The sequence below is a fragment of the Cebus imitator genome, unplaced genomic scaffold (genome assembly GCF_001604975.1).
Source record: "Cebus imitator isolate Cc_AM_T3 unplaced genomic scaffold, Cebus_imitator-1.0 Scaffold70, whole genome shotgun sequence".
Taxonomy (NCBI): Eukaryota; Metazoa; Chordata; class Mammalia; order Primates; family Cebidae; genus Cebus; species Cebus imitator.
Window position 1 is genome coordinate 2,174,945 of NW_016107385.1, and position 5,325 is coordinate 2,180,269.

Here is a 5,325-nt window from a genome sequence, read left to right on the forward strand (position 1 = left end):
GTAGAGACAGGGTTTTGCCATATTGGCCAGGATGGTTCAAACTCCTAGCCTCAAGTGATCCTCCCACCTCAGCCTCCCAAAGTGCTGGGATTACAGGCATGAGCCACCACGCCCGGCCTAAAAACAATACTTGCCTTTAAAAATCTCAAAATAGAGTTGCATGGCTAAGCACCAGAATAGACATGGTTGAAACCCAACTTGGAAACCTGTATAATGAGCTCATATGTGCAAAATGACAAAAAAGATTAACATTATGAGAAAATGTTGTAAGACCTGGAAAAGAGGTCCAAGAGGTCCTATAACCATCTGTGGCAGACACTGTCTACTCACTGACAAGATCTCCATTTCTCATTCCCTTCTTCCTTGCCTACCTCTACTACAAAAAAAGAGAAAGTAATATACATGAATCCCCCTTCTCACTTGCCCCAACATACTGAACAAATTGCTACGCAATACAGCTTGGCCAGTGAGATGCAGGTAGAAGTCCTGGGGACACCATACCATCCCCAGTGAAAAGGCAAAGCCTCAGAGGAACATCTCTTTGCTCTTTCCCCTTCCCTCTTTTGTCTGCCTGGAAAATGGACACACTGCCTACAGATGCAGCAGCAATCTTGCAAATCTAAAGACAAAATCCACATAGGAATATAGAACAGGAGGACAGAAAGACATGAGCTGCTTACTCCTGGATTTCTTGTTACTAGAAAAAAATAAACTCTTTACTGTTTAAGCCACTGTTACTTGCAGCCAATCACACTTCCAACTAATACCCCATTTATAGGTCTCCCAAAAAGAGGAAAAAAAGATGACGGAAAGGAAGAAATAATTAAGGGTAATTTTCTGAGCTGAAGGAAGATTTGAACCTTCAGATAGAAAGAGCTTACGAAGCAAGAACGGAAATGTTTTTAAAGACACACATAAATATAATCTGATAAAATCATAAACTCCAAAATAAGGAGAAAATCCTACATATTTCAAGAAAAAAAAAGGACTTTTCATATAAAATTTAGTTAACTACTAAGTTAACATTCAAATGAGGAAAAAATAAATATTTAAATATACACTCAAAAATTATCCACAGTCCACCATTTCTTGGGCAAAATTTTTCAAAAAAGTTCCAGAAAAATAACTCAAGGAATGATTTAAACAAATAATTTGTTGAGTCCAAATTCACTGTTAATGGTGTGGCTAAAAATTTTGGCTAAATTTTTTTGAGAAAAATTTCTGACACACAAGAAGCATAGCCTTTTTAAAGGTAAAGATTAAAAAGTATAATATTCTAGAACTAAAATTCCAGATGATCTCAATATACCCTGGAGGAAAGAAAATGAAACTCAGGGAAATAAAAGTACACCAAAGATCCAATCTTGTTAAAATATGAAACTTTAGAAACTAATTATTGAAGTTGAAAAGAAAATATTCATTTTAATGTATTTTTAAAACTTGAAGGTTAACAGTACCAGATCAAAAATAGGATATTAAATTTGCAAACCACAAGAGGAAACGGAGATAAACAAAAAACAAATATGATAAACAAAATGTACAATTTGATGTCAGCAAACAATTCAAAAAGTATGTGGTCATAATGAATATGAGTAACTTAAATAACCTCATAATGATAATAACAAAAGATAAAGGATGAAGAAACAAAGATGAAGACACAAAAGCAACAGCAAAGCCCAGCTACATAGTACTTACAAAAGATCTAAAACTAAAATGATTGAGATGAGCTTAAAATAAAAAGATGAGACCTAAATACTAACAAAAATAATATGCAAAAGGCAATATTATTAACAAAAAGTCATTATGAAAGCCTTCCTAGACTGTATAAAGAAAATCTAGCATGCCATAGTTTGATGCCCAGCGAGACCACGGTAGCAGTTTACACAACTTCACAATTAATAACAAAACCAGAATGAAACACAGATCCCTTAATTCTTATGGTTATCTGAGCTTTTGTTAATAAAGTAGACAAATTATAGTTATGTGTTGCTTAATGACAGGGATATGTTCTAAGAAATGTATCATCAGGCAACTCTGTCACTGCATAAAAATCACAGGATGTACTTATACAAACCTCGATGGTAGAGTGTACCACACACCAAGGCCACATTGCAAAGCCTATTGCTCCTAGGCTAGAAACCTGCACAGTGTATTTTGTAGTTACTATGTTGTAGATGACTGTAACACAATGGGAAGTATTTGTGAATCTAAACATATTAAAACATAGAAAAGGTACAATAAAAATATGGTATAAAAATCTTTTTAAGGCCGGGCGCAGTGGCTCACGCCTGTAATCCCAGCACTTAGGGCAGCCGAGCCAGGCAGATTACCTGAGGTCAGGAGTTTGAGACCAACCTGGCCAACACGGTGAAACCCTGTCTCTACTAAAACTACAAAATTAGCATGTCTGTAATCCTAGCTACTCGGGAGGCTGGGGCAGGAGAATTGCTTAAACATGGGAGGCAGAGGTTGCAGTGAGCCCAGATCACACCATTGCGCTCCAGCCTGTGCAACGAGAGCAAAACTCCATCTCAAAAAATATATATATTGTTTTAAGGGCACACCTGTGTAGGGCACTCACCATGAGTGGAGCCTGCAGGGCTGGAGGCTGCTCTGGTGAGTCGGCAGGTAAGTGGTGAGTGAATGTGAACGCCTAGGACATTACTGGCTGCTACCGTAGACTTTATAAACACTCTACACTTAGGGTACACTAAATTTATTTTAAAATATTTTTCTTTATTGAATAAGAAATGAATCTTAGTTTACTGTAACTTTTATACTTTTACATTTCTTTAACTTTTTCATTCTCATAACACTTAGCTTAAAACACAAACATAGTTTACAGCTGTACAAAAATAGTTTTTCTTTATAAGCTTTTTCCTATTTTAAAATTTTCTTTTTCTTTTTTTTTTTTTTTTTTTACGGAGTTTCGCTCTTGTTACCCAGGCTGGAGTGCAATGGCGCCATCTCGGCTCACCGCAACCTCCGCCTCCTGGGTTCAGGCAATTCTCCTGCCTCAGCCTCCTGAGTAGCTGGGATTACAAGCACGCGCCACCATGCCCAGCTAATTTTTTGTATTTTTAGTAGAGACGGGGTTTCACCATGTTGACCAGGATGGTCTCGATCTCTTGACCTCGTGATCCACCCGCCTCGGCCTCCCAAAGTGCTGGGATTACAGGTGTGAGCCACCACGCCCAGCCTAAAATTTTCTTTTTCTATATTTAAAATTTTGTAAAAAATTAAGACACAAATGCACACATTAGTCTAGACCTACACTGGGTCAGGATCATCAATATCACTGTCATCCACTCCATATCTTGTCCCACTGGAAGGTCTTCAAGAGCAGTAACAAGCACAGAGCTGTCATCTCCTATGACAACAATGCCGTCTTCTGAAATTCCTCCTGAAGGACCTGCCTAAAGCTGTTTTACAATTAACTTTTTTATAATATAAGTACAAGGAGCGCACTCTAAAATATAGAGCTATGGTGTCACTAGGTGACAGGAATTTTTCAGCTCCATTATTATCTTATGGGACCACTGTCGTATATGCATGTTGACCAAAACATCATTATGTGGCACACGACTGTACCATAAGTCAGCGAAGCTAAAACATCTCAGAATTACGTGGGCATTTAGCAGTTTCCCTCGCCACCCCTTTCCCCTATTTCATCAGCCCCAGGCATAGCAACACCTTCATCTGTTCCTAGACACAGCCCCCGCTGGGACCTCACTATCTCAGGCAGGATTATTTAGAGGATTATTATCTGTGATATTCTGCAGATAAGTTTTTGATTTTTGGTGGAAGGTAGGATATTTTGTTTGCCCAGGCAGAACTTTTTTTAAATACGAGCAGTTATGAACATTTTATAAGTTTAATGTTTCCCATTAAAAAATCTGGATTTCTAGTTTCCCTTAAAAAACTGGAAGATCCAGGCAGCCCTGGTCTGGGATTTCCATGGAGCAGCCACCAGTGGATGTTGAGTGTTAACTCCCATTGAACGGGCACATCCTCCCTTCTTGGCCACAGGGATCACTTGCACATGCACTGCTTTTGGACCCATAGCCAAAAAAACTACCCTCTGAATCTCTGTGTCCCTCACTGTGGAAACTAAGACAAGGATTCTTGTTCAAGTAGTTCACTGGAAGGGTGCCTTTGGGAGCAGGAACATGAGGAAAACAGGCAAGGGCAAGGACACAGAGACAAGCTAGGATGTGGTCTCAACCGAAGACCAGCTTCAGTCTAATCCCTGATGAAGCTCTGGAGGACACGTGGCACCATAGAGCTAATCCCACCTTTAGGTAAGGGGTCTGGGGTGGTGAAAGAGTGATATCCTGGGCTGTCTGATTCCCATTTGGCTCAGGGAAATTCTCCAGGTAAGGGAACAGCTATGCACCCTTAGCACAGGGCTGGAGCATGGATGCACAGACAGGGGTCAGGGAAAGGGGATACGGGCAGGGCGCCAGGTGCATTCACTCCATCACGTCCTTATTACACATAGGGGAGTAGACAGTAGGGCTAATTGCTTCAAGGAACACAGGAGAGTGTATTTCTTCACGGAAGCAAAGAATATTCCTCAAGTTTAGTAATATAAACAAGTACAAACACTGGGCCACAGCACTCTTTAGGTGACCTTCCCAGGCCCTATAAAAACCTGCGTTCGCCCCACTCCACCCCCATTACATGCTGTTCCCCTTTTTCAGTTTAGTCTCTTTCCCCCAATCCCAGACTTTCACCATGAGCAGGCCCTCCTGTTAACCCCAGGACTCTCCAGGGAACTGGCTGCTCAAGGTTAACTGGGCAGGAACAGAATGGAACTCTTTAGGATTACTGAAGACGACACTGAAATACCATAAAACCAGTTTAGGGATGATAAGAAAAGGAAACAGAAAAATACCTTCATATGTCATCAGTAATAAGCATATCACAGCACAGGCAGAAATTACTGTGATAACCAATGTATAATCACTCTTACTTACCATGACATAAAATCATCCTTTGAAAGTCAGTAATGAATTGACCAAGAATAAATTTGAAAACTTCGATAAAAATAATGGTACAAAACAGGATTTGAAAAAAAATTTTTTAACTTGTATTTTAAGTTCCGAGGTACATGTGCAGGTTTGTTATACAGGTAAATCTGTGTCATGGGGGTTTGCTGTACAGATGATTCTGTCACGCAGGCATTAAGCCCAGCACCCATCAGTCATTTTTCCTGATCCTCTCCCTCCTCCCAGCCTCTTCTCTCTAACAGGCCCCAGTGTGTGCTGCTTCCCTCTACGTGTCCATGTGTTCTCATCATTTTTTTTTTTTTTTTTTTTTTTT

General features: G+C 39.8%; 1 protein-coding gene across 1 annotated transcript in view; it reads right to left on the bottom strand.

Annotated features, from left to right (window-relative positions):
- Positions 1 to 5,325, bottom strand: part of FSIP1 (fibrous sheath interacting protein 1) — a 193,088-nt gene that overhangs the window by 140,852 nt on the left and 46,911 nt on the right. The window lies entirely within an intron of this gene.